Below are 16,299 nucleotides of genomic sequence, written 5' to 3'. Positions count from 1 at the left end.
AATATAGAAAATCACACCTGACGATTCTAACAAAGTTACAAATACAAAAGTTAGAATGATTTTTGCTATGGAGAGTTATGTTCTCCTTATCTACTTCTACAAGCAGTTCTTAAACACACAGCCTTGACCAATATATACAAGCACAGTCTTTTGACTAGTATTTTGGATGAATTTTGAAGTGGCAAACACCTTGCTCCGTGTCAAAACATACATCCTGAGCATCAATTGTATTGCTTTCACAAATAAATCCTTGTTGTTCCAGGGTAACACATGATTCTAGATTTACAGACTGCTATTTCCCATTCTCTATCCATGCTCATGTTCTATGCTCCAAAGGATAGAGCACTGTCTTCTCATAGTTTAATCCTAGTGCAATGATCGGGTGGATAACAAACTGTGGCATTACGTAGAGTAAGCACAAAGGCAGTAGCCATGTTAACAATGGGATCATAGGTAAAATTTATGAGAGTCCACCAAGACTGGAACTTCTCAAAATCATTGGCATTGTCCCAAACAGTCTTTTGGACTTCATCCGGAAAAATGCCTTCACTTTCTTCCCTAATGATCAAAGTAGCCATTGCCTGCCACCATAACTGTGCTTGCATAAAACTAAGAGCCAAAGATACATTATTTTGAACCATACTAAGTGCATCTATTATTAGTTTGTGGTCTTGGTCTTCAGCCTTTTCCCATCTCGGTAACACCTTTGAAACTTGCCATTGGTTAGTTCCCAATGCCAATAAGGATGATTGTAGGGGTTGTTTTAGTTTTGTCAAATCACTTGTTGCTGTGGCCAGCTCATTCATTAATATTTCCAAATCCATTCTGTTTAAAACTCCCAACCCTGTTCCTAGTATTCCAGTTAAGTCTCTTCGTGTCCTGCCCCTGCGGTCTGCTTGCTTTTGTGACCCTATTGTCCAGTCTTCAAATGATGTCTTTAGGAAAGGAGAGCAGGCTGGTTGAACTGCTGAGATGTTAATTTGTATTAGCAATTCAACATGCTTGAGAGACCATTCTGGATTAAATAACAATTGTTGTTGTCCTGTGTTCCTTACTACATATGGGCCTGTTTCATAAATTTTGGGTTCCAGTTTGGCTGGGGGTGGGGCATAGGTTGTAGAAGGTCCCACTGTTGTAGGAAGTGCAGCATATATTGTAAAATTTAATATGAGGCCCTTACCCTCATTGATTTTGAACTTTTGGCCATTATTAGTCCAAGAACAGCTGATTACTACATTCTGTGTTAATGTAAAATTATACCAGCAATCTAATTTACCTGGGCGGATACAACCTTCTTGTTGGCCATTTTTGGAAATCGGTTTTACTAAAATCCCCGTTACTTTCTTGTGGGTCATTCCATTAATCATTTGGCACCCTATTTTAATTTCATCCCCTATGGTTCCTTGGTGTGTCCACTCTTCCCCTAGTTTTTGCCATTCTGATGGTGTATATAAATGGTTACCATTTATTCACCAGATGACCATAACTGCTAACTTTCCATTAATGCTCTTATCCTCTGTTGTTACGGCTTTGGTCCAAGGCCACTCACCATTCTCTATTATCATAGAGGCACCTTCTTGAATCACAATTACAACTATAAGCCATAGAAACAAAACAATTCTATCAACTAAATTTCTGCCAACTATATTACTAAATACTCACGACTGTAATGTCTTCATTTTGTTCGACTAAGCTTTAGTTTCAGTTCATCGTCACCTGGTGTTACTTTCCAGGGGGCTTCTGGAGCTTTCTTCACTTGGGAATGGTGGATCCAAGAGGCTTGTTCTCTAATCTTGATAGCAGTATGAGTTGTCAGCAACACCTGATATGGTCGATTCCATTTTTCCTCTAGGGGTTGTCCTGAAAAAGTCTTTATATATATAATCCCCGGGCTTAAAGGGATGGATTGGTTGATCCAACCCTCCAGCCCTGGTCCCTAAAACGAATTTATGTACTTTGTTTAATTGTTTCTGAAGTTGAGTTATATAAGCATATAAATATTCTGATCCTATCTGCGTTAGGTCCTCTCCACTAAATAGAAATTGATACGGCCTTCCATATAAGATTTCAAAGGGACTCAAATTCTCTTTTATTCTAGGTTTAACTCTGATTCTAAGTAATGCTAAAGGGAGGGATTAAGGCCATGACAAATTAGCTTCTTGTCCAATTTTAGCTATTTGTTTTTTAATTAAATGGTTCATTTTTTCTACCTGTCCACTTGCCTGTGGTCTATAAGGAGTATGTAGTTGCCAATCTATCTTTAGAATCTTACTTATCTGTTGTACCACTTGCGCACAAAAATGTGAACCTCTATCAGAAGACATTGCTACTGGAATCCCAAAGTGTGGTATTATTTCATTTAACAAAACTTTAACCACTTCTCTTGCTTTGTTTGTTTGACAGGGAAAGGCTTTGGGCCATCCTGAAAATGTGTCAGTCAGAACCAGTAAATAACGATACCCCCCTTTTCTAGGGAGTTCGGAAAAATCAATTTGCCACTGTTGCCCCAGATAATTTCCTTTACCGATTATTCCAAATTTTATTCTGTTCTTGGTATTGGGGTTATTGTATAAACAAATGCTTGTAACTCAACAAGTAACTTGTTGAGTTACTTGTTTTATCATTGTATATAAATTTTGTCCCACTAATGTCAGACTCAGGCTCTTACGCAATGTGTCAGCTCCCCAATGTGTTTTATTGTGTTCTGTAAGAACTATGGGCCTTGTCAAATTAGAGGGTATTATTACGCAGTTACCTTTTAAATATACCCATCTATCTGGTTTCATTTTACCTTTCAAATCTTCAATTAATTTTAAGTCTTCTTTTGTATAATTTGGCTTTTGGTTCGTGTATACAGTTTGGATGTTACCATTTGGTATCAAAGACAATGCCTTCACTTCAGTTATTTCAGCTGCCCGCTTAGCCTCCTGATCTGCCAATCAATTTCCAATTTCAAAATCGGCGTTCCCCTTTTAACATCCCCAACAATGCATGATAGCTATCTTTTCTGGTTGTTTTACAGCCTCTAACAATTTTAAAATTTCTTCAGCATGTTATATCTGTTTTCTCTGAGCGGTCACCAATCCACGTTCTTTCCAAATCGCTCCATGAGCATGTACCACGCCGAATGCATATTTAGAATCTGTCCAAATATTTATTTTCTTTCCTGTTGCTAGTTCCAGTGCTCGCGTAAGAGCAATTATCTCTGCTTTCTGGGTGGACTTCCCAGGGGGTAATGGTTTGGACTCGATTACCTGTTGAGTGGTTGTAACGGTGTACCCTGCCTTACATTGTCCTTGTTTCACAAAGCTGCTTCCATCAGTATACCAAGATTCGTCAGCATCTTTTAAAGGTTCTTCCTTAAGATCAGGTCGACTAGAATACACAGTCTCCATTGTTTCTATACAATCATGGGTTATGGGTTCATCCAGAGTTCCGCTAAGGAAAGAAGCTGGATTTATGATGTTACTGACCACAACTTCCACATCATCTTGTTCTACTAATACTGCTTGGTATTTTAAAAATCTCTGTGGTGAAAGCCAGTGATTTCCTTTTTGTTCCAAAACTGCTGAGACTGTATGGGAGACTAACATTGTCATTTTCTGTCTCATTGTAAACTTCCAAGCTTCTTGTATATTGATAATAACAGCTGCAACAGCCTGAAAGCATCCGGGCCATCCTTTACTTACTTCATCTAATTGTTTAGAGAAGTAAGCTACTGCTCATTTATAGGGACACAATCTTCGTGCTAGTACTCCCAAAGCTATGCCTTGTCTCTCATGAGAGAACAACCAAAAGAGTTTTGAGAGATCCAGTAATCCCAAAGCTGGAGCTTGCATCAATTCTTGTTTAAGTTGTTTAAAAGCTTTTCATGCTTCTCCAGTCCCGACTAACTTTGACTGATTACTCTTTATCAATTCATATAGAGGCTTTACCATTAGTCCATAATTATAAATCCAAAGGCGACACCAACCTGTCATTCCTAAAAAGATTCATAGCTCCTTTACCATTTGGGGTTCTGGAGTCCGGCAAATGACTTTCTTACGTTCAGTTCAGTTCCTAGTTCTCGTTGTCCTCCTGAAATTTCAAATCCCAAATAGGTCACGTGTTGTTGAACCAGCTGGGCTTTCTGTTGAGAGACTCAATATCCATTTAAACCCAGAAAATTAAGGAGACTTATAGTCCATTGAATACAACTCTCTTTAGTCTTGGTAGCTATTAAGAGATCATCTACATATTGTAACAAAGCACCTTCAGTGTCCGGAGGTATCCAAGTCTCGAGTTCCCTTGCTAATTGGTTTCCAAAAATAGTGAGGCTATTCTTGAATCCTTGAGGTAGTACTGTCCACATAAACTGCGTCTTTCTGCCTGAGTCAGGGTTTTCCCATTCAAAGGCAAATAGGTTTTGGTTTTCTGTGGCTAAGGCTAGGCAGAAGAAGGCGTCTTTTAAATCCAGTATGGTAAACCAAACTTGACCATTCTTTAATAGAGTCAGCAAAGTATAAGGCTTTGCCACTACTGGATGTATATCCTCGGTGATTTTATTTATGGCCCTCAGATCCTGAACTAGCCTATAGCTTTTTCCATCTGCCTTTTTAATTGGCAATATCACAGAATCACAGAATTTCTAGGTTGGAAGAGACCTCAAGATCATCGAGTCCAACCTCTGACCTAATGCTAACAGTCCCCACTAAACCATATCCCTAAGTTCTACATCTAAACATCTTTTGAAGACTTCCAGGGATATGGGTGCATTGTATTCTGATTCACATTCAATCAATAATCCATACAGTAGAAATTTATCAATTATCTCTTTAATTCCTTTCCTATCGTCTATCCTCAAAGGATATTGCTTAACCTTAATGGGTTTCTCTCCTGGCTTTAATTTAATAATTATTGGGGTCACATTTTTAGCTCTTCCAGGGCCTTCTGTGTCCCAAACTCCTGGATATACTTGATCTGTGATCTCTAAGGGTATTTCACTTTTAGGGTCAGTTTGTATTAGTGCCAAGCTCAACACATTTATTAGTTGTTCTTCTCCTATCCTTAATTCCATTTTCCCTTTTTCAAAGACAATTTCTGCTCCTAATTGCTCTAATAAATCTCTACCTAAGAGTGCCCATGGGGAGTTAGGCATATATAAAAATCTCTGTATGCCCCATTGTTTCCCAAACTAGTACTTCAAAGGTTCACAAAAATAAGTCTTTTCAGGTTGATCAGTTGCACCTTTTACCCTAACATAATCATTCCGTAAAGGCATTAATGCTTGATTTAGAACTGAATATGTTGCCCCCATATCAACAAGAAATTTCACTTCCGTTCCTCCCGTACCTTCATTATAACCAGTGGAGGATCCACTAGGGTAGATTCCCCAGGTCCCCGTTATTCCTGTTGAAATCACGGGCCGATGATTACCCTAGGAAAAGGCTAGTCAATTTGTCCTCTGAAGCCAGGTCCAAATCATTTTTTTTTCTTCCATTACATTTCAGAGTTGGTCTAAGAATTCCATAGGGGTTTCTTTTGGACCTTGTTGGAAGCATATTCTCAATTCCCAATTCAACCAGATTTTAGTATTTAATTAACCATTCATAATTTTCAGGATGATTAGGGTCTTAGTGGGGGGTTGGTCAGGGGAATGCAATTGTCCACAGTTCCCTGAGTGGTCCCATTGGCAATTGGAGCTCGCATATGAACTCAGGTTGCTTTAAGAGTTAACTGCTTTTCTGTTTCCATGACAACTCTCTGGGACCCATCATGATCCCTTTGCCCCAGAGGGCTAACACCTGTGATTTTGAGATCTCAGCTTTGGGCTGAGGCAGAACTATTAACATTCCTACATCCTCTTTCCCTGCTCATTCAACTTCAAACACCTTTAACACTTTCAACAACCCTTTTAACACTTCCTTCATCTTTCTCCAGCCTGTACTTTTCTAATGCCAACATTGAAGGCTCAGTCAGGGGCCAACTTAATTCCGTACCTTTTCCCTCCAAGATGCTGAAACAACATCAATATACAACATTTCATCCTGTTCTCCTTCTCCCCGTAGGAACAACATTAACTGTAGCAAAGTATTATAGTTTAAAGTTCCATTAAAAGGCCACTTTTCTCCACATTCCATTGATTACAATATTTTATCAGTGTTTTCCTGTTCACATTTCCACCAGCAGATCCTCCAATATCCTTCCAATGACTCAAAACACGTACTAAAGGGATTTCCTTTAAAATTTTGCCTTCCTCCTATTTTCCCAGTTCACATTTTCAGAATACACTTAACACTTACAAAATGCAGCACGCAGGTATCTTTCTATAGCAACGCCAAGAACCTACTATTATTACCAAGAATATAGCCAAAATCACAATAACAATAATCAGAGTCAAATTCCATATGCGAAAAGTCAGAAAACCGAAATAAGTAACACTGTAACAAATGAACCTTATAAGCAAACTTGCCAGGTTCCAAAGGGCAATTGAATGCCAACAAAATCAAACTTAAGGTGCTAGCCACAAAAGTATACACCACCCTGCAGAAGTTTCTTCTGACTTATGGGCAGTTTCAAATGACCGGTCTACCAAACAAACAAACCAAAAACAAAATAAAGAATACTGTCACTTACAGCGATGGGGTCCTTGTCTGCCTCTGCAGTGATCCATTGAGTCAAGGAGTCCCTCTGAGAAATCCCAGGGGTACCCTAAGGTGTCCTATTCCCAGTGGGTCCTGCAGTCCGGCAGAGAGGGTGTCCCATCTGGGGTGCCACATTGATTCAAAGATCGAAGCCAAAATTTCAAAGTGACAAAGTACCCTTCATTGTCAGTGCTGGATGCACAGGGGATCCTTCCACCTAACATGCATGTTCAAAGTAACAAACTATCTCATATTTATACAGAAAAACAATGAATATTCAATTAATGCCAATACATATTCATTACCTAAACCCACCTACTCTCGCTTTGTATGCTAGTTAGCTTATCAGTCCTTGCGCTTGCGCGAAGCCTCCCAAGAATTGTGGGCAGGGGTCTTCAAGACGTGGGCAGTGGTCTTTGGGAGGAAGACCTATGGTCTTCCTCATGGTGTACTTTTCACCTTTTGCTAAAGAATGCCAAGTTGGCTGAATCAGTTGTTTTCCAAGCTGCAGGAATGCTGAGTTGGTTCAAGTTAGCTCAAGTTTCAGCATAACTGAAGGTCGACAGATAATGGGATGTTTCAATTAACAAGAAGCTTAAACATAACAGAAGGTTGACAGATAACAAGATGTCGTATATATTGTTCTCGTTACATTTTTAACTACAAGATTTGTTCTATCCTAAAGTGAGTTTATACAATATCAAACCTAACCTGAAAAACAAATTTAAGGCTGCCAAACCCTTAACCCCCCCCCAAAACCCTGAAACCCTTAAAACCCTAACCCTAAACCCAACCCTAGTGCCCTAGCCCTGAAACCTTAAAACTGTAATACCCTGTTAGAAACACTCTGTAACCAATAACATCGGCTCTGGCGAGGATCTCAGTAAAGCAGCATTTTTATTTGTGATTGCAATGGCGGGTGTCCCACAAGCAGGAGGACGCCTACTAATTCCACACAGTTTATACACTATTTTTTTCCTCTCAAGGACCACAACCCTCCTCTGTTTTCCTATTGACTGGGTAATCCAGGTTCATAATCGATCTGGTGCTTTACAGAAAATACACAGCTGCTGGCCTGTTACAAGTCACATTTCTTTTGAGGTTTTTACTCTTTGAGGTGGTAATGTTTCTTACACCGTGATTTCCACCTACTTGCTGTAAGGATTCTGGTTGTCTGCATTTTACAAGGTTGTCTGTTAAGCTCTCTTATCACTGCAAGCAGACCTCAATACCACCTTCCTTCCCTCTAAACGATGTAACTGCGCAAAAACATTTTTATTCCCACAACCTTGATCCCCTTACCCTAAAATCCTTATTCCCCTTAAACCTAACAACTCTAACCACAACCCTAACCCTTATTATCAACCCCATAACATTAATGACACTGACCTTAATCCAAACCCCAAACTGCCCCTAACCCCAGACAACCAGCAACGAAACAAATGCACAGACACAGATAAAAACTACAAAAGAGGCAAAACCCTGGATATAGGCCCCAAAGCACAACGATGTGACCAAAACGCTACAGAAAAGCCCCAGACGCAAGTCATAAACACTACAGCTAGGCCCCAAAAGCTCAAGACACACCCCAAAGCCAAAATGCAGACCCCAAATGCTACAGAGAAGCCCCCAAACCTCAGATGCAGGCCCCAAACTGCCCACAGAAGCAGGCACAAACCACACCCAGATGCAGATCCCAACTGTCCACTATCAATCCCTAACCATCCCCCCCCCACCCCCCCAGAACTGGACCCCACACAGACACAGGCCCCAGACCTGGCCCCCCCCTCCCCCCCCCCAGACACACGTCCCAGAGGTGTGCAAGCAGCTCACAACCTGCCCCAGAGGCGGGTCCTACCCCCCCCCCCCCCCCAAGACATGGGATGCAAAGGTGTACAACCAAATCCCAACTCCCTCCCCCTCAAAGGGAGGCCCCAAAAAAAAAACAGATGGAGGCCATCCCAACACCTCCCAACTCCCCCAGGCACAGGCACCCACCCCCCATAGTCACAGTCCCCAAAGGTGTACAAACAGCCCAATTCCCCCTCCAAGACCCAGGCCCCTACAGTGTACAAGCAGCTCCCATACCCCCCCAGACACAGGCCCCTACAGTGTAAAAGGAGCTTTCCCCCCCACCCCCCCCCAGAGACAGGCCCCAAAGGCTAACAACCAGCTCCCAACCCCCTTGAGACACACCCCCCAAGCCACTCCAAACACAGGCCCCTACAGCATACAAGCAGCTCCCAACCCCTCCAAGGCAGGTTGGTACTGTGTATTACCAGCTCCCAACCACCCCCCAGACAGAGGCCCCTAAATTCTACAAGCAATTCCCAAGCTCCCAACCCACACAGACACAGACCCCTACATTGTATATGGAGCTCCCAACCCCCCAGATGCAGACCCCAAAGGCGTACAAGTTGCTCCAACCTCCCCCCCAACCCAGGCTCCTACAGGGTTCAAGCAGCTCCCAACCACCCCTCAGATGCAACTCTGGAAGTTGTACAAGCAGCTCCAAAGCCCCTCCAGATGCAGATCCCTACATTGGACAGGCAGTTCCCAGCACCCCCCGAAACACAGGCCCCTGGCGTGTACAAGCAGTTCCCAACACTCCCCGTAAGGCAGGCCCCTAGCATGTACATGTAGATCCCAACCCCCGCAAGGCAGGCTCCTACTATGTATAAGCAGCTCCCACCTCTCCCCAGATGCAAGCCCCAAAGGTGTACAACCAGCTCACAATCCCCTCCAATGCAGGCCCTTACAGTGCACAAGCAGCTTCCAACCCCACCCCCTCAGAGGCAGGCCCCAAACCCCTACAGATGCAAGCCCCAAAGTCATGATAAGGAAGTGGCAAACAGACAGAGAAACAGATGTAAGAACTATATATATCTCGAAACAGGACATTGGAATTCATGATAAGGAAACAACAAACAGAAGAATCAGCAAAAGCCAGCTCTTACAATTAGTAAATGGGCCAACTCAGCAGAATCCTGACCAAAGGTGAAAAGTACACTGTGAGGAAGACTCAGGGTCTTCCTCCCAAAGACCACTGCCCACGTCCCGAAGACCCCTGCCCACAATTCTTGGGAGGCTTTGCACAGGCGCAAGGTGCCAAAGAGCTAATTATCATAATTGAGGGAAGGCGGGGATAGATTATGAATATGTATAGGTGCTTATAGAATATTAATAGCTTGTTTGTATAAGTTCAAGACTGCTCTCCGCTTCGGGTATGCACGATAGGCAGAGAGATCCCCTGTGCATCCAGCGCTGCAATAAAGAATATACCACTTAATGAAATTTCGGCTTCGATCTTTGAATCAAAGGCTAACGGGTGAGGGAAGAATGAACAACTTGTTGGCAGGAAACAAAGCAAAAAAAGGCCTAAACTGTCCAACAGAAGGTCAAAGTCCACAAAGGTAAAGAGAGTTTAACCTCCTTTTCCTCATTGCCTTCATCCTGAAAGACCCCTGCCCATGACCACCGAACTACATTGCGCAGGCGCAACCGGAAGGAGCTAAGGGTGGGGAGTATGGAAATGAGTATGTGGAAGGGGTCCGCCTTTTTGGAGAAATTAATGAATATGTATTAGAACTCATGTAATATTTATTAGTATTCGTGTATAAAATTGTGAGAGACAACGGGGCAGGTGCACACTTTTTGAGGGAAGCTATTCCCAGTGCACTCGGTACGCCACAATAAAGTTTGCCTTTTACAACCCTATGGTTGTGGAGTCTTTTCTGCGTGTCATTTGGGGCCTACATCTGGGGGTGTTTGGGAGATGGTAATACACATTAGGGGCCTGCCTTGGGGGGGTTGGGAGCAGCTTGTATACTGTAGGTGCCTGCTTCTGGGGGAAGGGTGGGAGCTCTTTGTGTACCTTTGGAGCCTGTGTCTGGGGTGGGAAGGGGGGGTTGGAGCTGCTTTTACACTGTAGGGGCCTGCATTGGGGTGGATTGGGAGCTGTTTGTACAGTTTATGGGCCTCCCTGGCAGGGGTTGGGAACTGGTTCTACACCTTTGGGGACTGTCTCTGGGGGGGGGAGCTACTTGTACACTTTTGGACCTATGTTCAGGGGGTTTGGGAGCTGCTCATACATTCTAGGTGCCTCCCTTTTGAGAGGGGTTGGGGCCTCCATCTGTGGGTGGTTGGGAGCTGCTTCTACACTTTAGGGGCCTGGGTCTCGGAGGGGGGTCTGGGCTGTTTGTACACCTTTGTGGCCTGTGTTTGGGGGGGGTGGGTGCCTGTGCCTGGGGGAGTTGGGAGGTGCTTGTACACTCTAGGGGCCTCCATTTGAGGGTCATTGGGGCCTCCCTTTGAGGGGGAGGGAGTTGGGAGTTGGTTGTACACCTTTGCATCCCATGTCTTCGGGGAGGAGGGGGGTTGGGACCTGTCTCTCCGTTCGGTTGGGTGGGATTAGGTTGCCTGTGTGTGTAAGAGTGTGACTGAGACGGAATTTAGTTGTGAAGTGATTGTGGAGGTCTTCTAACCGTGGTTCCAATCTCCTGTGAGGGACTTGGCTGGTGAAGGACCAAAGCAATTCCTATAGGATTTGTGGGTGGATGATAGGTCCTAAACCCCCTGCAAGACACTCTTACTAAGGTAACCAAGGGCTGTGGGAATTGCCATAGTAAAATTCCTAGATGGGTCAGAAAAAATTGAAGACCAGGGACCAGAAGAAAGGGAGCAAATTACCAGTCATACCACCAGAAAGTCCATTAGGAATAACGATTAGAAATTGGAACGATAGGGGCCCCAGAAAAGGAAGAAGTAAATTAAAAATGGTCCAGTATTGTGTGATAGAATGGCCAAAGGAGCCTTTAAGACCACGTCTTTCAGCCTGTTTTTGGATCCTTTGAAGACTGGATTTACCGGGCCTTAAATATCCATGTTAATTCAAAGGAACCTTTTAGCCAGGAAGAAAGTGATTATGCAGGATTATGGATCACGAGGATTTCACATCCTTTTCCAGCCTCAATATTTACACTACAAGCAGATAAGAAATTTGGAGAACAAGAAGAACGGGAAAAAGAAAAAGATGATAAACGGGAGCCGTTGGATAACCTACCACCTCCATATCCTAACAGTCCACCTCCAGTGGCTCCCCCTCCGGTGGGCCAGCTGTTCCGTGTCCCGGGGGTCTGTCCTCAGGTGCCGTGGGTGCCGGCCATAATGTGAATTGGGAGGCTGTCGTCTGCTGGCTCGGGGACTGGCTGTCCAAAGACTGGCGGTCCGGTCCCGTGAGGAGCGGCGGCCAGCTGTCCCGAGCTCCTGGTTGCCTCCATCTGAAGGCATGGGATCCAACCATCCCGAGCCATTGGGCTCCGATCCTAGGCAACGTGTGTGCTAGCCCCACCGGCCTCCGGGTCCAACCTCGGGCAGCTCTGGGACGTTGATCCCAGGACCTGGGTGTCCGTCCTCAGGCGGCGTGTGTGCCGGACATGCTGTGAAATGAGAGGCTGTCATTTGCCTGCTCGAGGACTGGCCGTCACGGAGACAGGGGGTTCGGTCCCGTGTGGAGCGGTGGCCGGCCGTCCTGATCCCCTGGGCTCCGGTCCTGGGCAACGTGTGTACTAGCCGCACCAGAGTCAGGGTCTGACCTTGGCCGGCTCAGGGACGGTGATCCAAAACACGGGTGTGTGGCCTTGCGCAGCTTGGGTGCCAGCCGTGCCAGGAAGCAGGAGGCTGTCGCCCGCCGGCTCAGGGACTGGCCATCACGGAGACAGGGGGTTCGGGTCCCGTGCGGAGCTGCAGCCGGCCGTCCGGAGTTACTGGTTGCCTCCAGCTGGAGGCGAGGCATCTGACCGTCCCGAGCCTCTGGTGTCCGGTCCTGGGCGAAGCGTGTAAAACTCAGTCGTACACTTACCCTTACATTTACCCTAGCAATTACTCGTACCCTTAACCTTACCCTTACACTTACCCTATCCCTTACCCTTACTCTAAGCCTTACCCTAACCCTTACCCTTACCGTTGCCTACTTACCCTAACCCTTTTCAGCTTACCCTTACCCTTGCCCTAACTCTATCCCTTACCCTATCCCTTACCCTAATCCTTACATTTACCCTTACCCTTACACTAACCCTTCTTATCTTACTCTTAACCTTATCCTTACCCTAACCCTTACACTTACACTTAGCCTTATGCTTACCCTTACCCTTACCTCTACCCATAAGCTTATGCTAACCCATACTGTTACCTTTACCCTTACCCTAACCCTAAGAATTACACTAAACCGTACCCTCATCTTTACCCTTACCCTTCACCTTACACTTACTCTTACCCTTACCTTTACCCTTACTCTTACTCTTACCCTAACCTTTACCCTTAGTCTAAGCGTTACCCTTACCCTCACTCTTTCTCTTACCCTAGCACGTACACTGACCCTAAACTTTACCCTAACAATTACACTTAACCTTACCCTAATCCTTACCCTAAACTTTACACTTACCCTAAAAGTTACCCTAACCCTTACCCTAACACTTAACCTTACCCATACCCTTAACGATATTCTTACCCTTACCCTCACCCTTAACCTTACCCTAACCCTTACAGTTACCCTTACCCTAAACCTTACTCTAACCCATACCCTAACACTTACACTTACCCTAACCCTTACCCTAACATCCTTATCCTTACCCTAACCCATGCCCTAACCCTAACCCTTACCCTTAGCCTTACCCTTATCCTATCCCTTACCCTAACCCATACCCTAACACTTACACTTACCATAACAGTTACACTTAGCCTTACACTAACTGTTGCCCTTACCCATACCTGAACCTGTACCCTTACCCTTACTGTTACCCTTACCCTAACCCTTACCCTTACAATAAGCCGTACCCTAAACTTATTCGTACACTTAGCCTTAATCTTACCCTAGCAATTACTTGTACCCTTACCCTTACCCTGACCCTTTCCCTTACCCTTACTCTTATCCTTACCCTTATCCTCACCCTTGCCCTTACCCTAAGCCTTACCCTAACCTTTACCCTTACCGTTACCCTAACCCTTACCCTTACATTTCCCTTACTCTTACCCTAACCCTTTCCGCTACACTTACCCTCTCCCTCTCCCTCTCCCTCTCCCTCTCCCTCTCCCTCTCCCTCTCCCTCTCCCTCTCCCTCTCCCTCTCCCTCTCCCTCACCCTTATCCTATCCCTTACCCTTACCCTTACCCTAACCCATATCCTAACTCAGAACACTGTGGTTATGAGGTGCCGCAGGATGTGCTTTTTTTCTTGTTTCCGCCCTTCCCTTGTGCAGCCTTGGAGAGGTGAAGTCCCCATGTTGTAGAGTGGTGCAAAAAGGTGAGAGGGTTGTCAGGCCGGTCAGTTTCCTTCACCAATGCTAAGGCAAGTCTTTGAAGAGAAACAGCCTGGTTGCTTGTGCTGCACCCTGTTGAACTAAGCCAGACCAAAAACAGGGCTGCTGTTCCTCCTGCTCTCTTTACCTCTTCTCATCTTGCAAAGGAATGGTCCAGCAATTCGGGTCAATAGGGGATAAGAGAACAAAGGGGCTTCAGAATAACTATTATGACTATTGCATGGGGCACTATGCAAGTCTCTGACATCCAGCCAAAATGGACAGAGAAGAAGGACAAGGGAAAAGCCTGGGAGGAAGACTATGAGCCTTCAGTATGAGAGACCCCCAGAGGGACCACCAGAGACTGATAACGCATGCACCAGTGGGCAGGTTCACATTCCAGGAACTAATTATAATAACCCTGCCTTTTCTAAGAGTAGTAATGAATATGTATTAGCCTAGGAGCATAAAAAACAGCCGCCTGATGTAACTTGTGTGCATCTTGGTGGAGCAGAGACTCCCGGTGCACCCAGTGCTGTTTGCTAACCTCTATTCATTTAATAAATTGTAAACTTTGTAATCCTATTTGGGACTTAAGCATTTATTACAACAGACAACCTTGTAAAATGCAGACAACCAGAATCCTTACAACATTACCCCCTCAAAGAGTAAAAGCCTCAAAAGAAATGTGACTTGTAACAGGCCAGCAGTTGTGTATTTTCTGGGAAGCACCAGCTAGAGTATGAACCTGGATTACACATTTAATGGGGAAACAGGGGAGGGTCCTGGTCCTTAGGAGGAAAAAACAAAGTATATAAACTGTGTATGGAATTAGGAGGCGCTCACCTGCTTGTGGGACCCCCTCCATTGTAATTTCAAATAAAAATGCTACTGTACTGAGATCCTCTCCTGAAGCTATGTTATTTTCCAAAGATTGATTCAGGGTTTTAAGGTTTCAGGGATAGGGCACTAGGGTTGGGTTTCAGGGTAAGGGCTTTCAGGATTTATGTTTAGGATTTTAAGGATTTTAGGGTTGGAGTTTTAACGGTTAGGATTTTAGGGATTTGGGCATTAGGGTTTAAGGGTTTCAGGGTTAGCGTGTTAGGGTTTTAGAGTTTTTTGGGTTGTAGTGTTGATATGTTTTTTAGGGTTAGAGTCTTAGGGTTTTATTTTTGGTCCGTTATTTACGGTTAGGGTTTTAAGATCTTAATTCTTTTTTTAAATTAGGTTCTCCAGGGTTAGGGTTTTGAGTGTCCTAATTTTTTGGGTTAGGGTTTTTAGCGTCTTAATGTTTTGGGTTGGGTTTGGGTTTTGAGTGTCCTAATGTTTTGGTTTAGGGTTTGGAGCATCCTAATATTTTGGGTTAGTGTTTGGAGCATCCTCATTTTTTGGGTTTGGGTTTTGAGTGTCCTATTTTTTTGGGTTTGGGATTTGAGCGTCTTAATTTTGTGGGTTTGGGATTTGAGCGTCTTAATTTATTGGGTTAGGGGTTTTAGGCATAGGTCTTCAGAGCTTTAGTGTGGGAAATAGTTTGGGTTAGGTCTGTAGGGGTTTCGAGGATTTTTAGGGTTAGAGCTTGAGGCTTTTTTGTGTAAGGGCGGAAGGGCTAGGGTTACAGTGAGTGCTGTTAAATGTAGTTCTCAAAAACTCGGCCTCTGATTGGCCGTGCCGGCTCTCCAGGGAAAACTGGTAGGTGTAGTTTTCCGGCACCAGGCTTCCAGGAGGTCCTGTTGGGTGCCCAGAGCATACCGGAAAATGAAGTTCTGGGACTCCGGACTTCCGGGAGGCCATGTTGAGTGCCCAGAGCATGCCGGGAAATGTAGTTCTCGGGAACTAGGGTTAAAGTTAGGGGCTAGGGCTGGGGCTAGGGTTAGAGTTTAGGGTTTAGGGTTAGGGTTGGGGTTAGGGTTGGGAGTTAGGGTTAGGGTTAGGGTTAGGGTTTAGGATTAGGTTCTTAGATTTTTATTTTTGGTCAGTTTTTACAGGTTAGGGTCAGGGTTATGGGCACTAAAAAATGTGACATTTAAGCGCGGCACAGCCTGGGCACATTTCTCAGGTGGAGTTAAGTGAGGTAAAGGAGTTGGGAACAGAGAGGTATTGCACAACGTTATGTTGCATCAGTAGCAGTGAGTGTTGTGGAGGAGGTGGGTATTAGGGCTGGCACACTAGTGAATGCTGGTTCTCTGTGTTTGCAGATGATGGTGAGCCTGTTTAAACTAATTCCAGTTGAAGAAGTTTCAGATACTTGCTTGGTGACATTGTCAGTTCAATACTAAAAGCTGCAGCAAAAGCATGGGGATTGTTGCTTCTAGAAACACCCCAGGTCTCTTGCCTGCTCTCTGCATGCTTTTGAGCTAAAGCAGATTTAAAAAAAGAAACAA

At 44.6% G+C, this 16,299-nt stretch overlaps 1 long non-coding RNA gene across 1 annotated transcript; it reads right to left on the bottom strand.

Annotated features, from left to right (window-relative positions):
* Window positions 1–2,188: 2,188 nt before the first annotated feature.
* LOC137865469 (uncharacterized) lies at window positions 2,189–8,347 on the bottom strand. Its single transcript, XR_011101916.1, has 2 exons — window positions 6,616–8,347; window positions 2,189–4,077 (listed from the first exon to the last, which is right to left on the bottom strand). It is a non-coding gene; the product is annotated as an uncharacterized lncRNA (long non-coding RNA).
* Window positions 8,348–16,299: the final 7,952 nt, after the last annotated feature.

The sequence above is a fragment of the Anas acuta genome, chromosome 16 (genome assembly GCF_963932015.1).
Source record: "Anas acuta chromosome 16, bAnaAcu1.1, whole genome shotgun sequence".
NCBI lineage: Eukaryota > Metazoa > Chordata > Aves > Anseriformes > Anatidae > Anas > Anas acuta.
The sequence above is the reverse complement of the archived record's forward strand: the minus strand, read 5'-3'. Positions and strand labels throughout refer to the sequence as shown.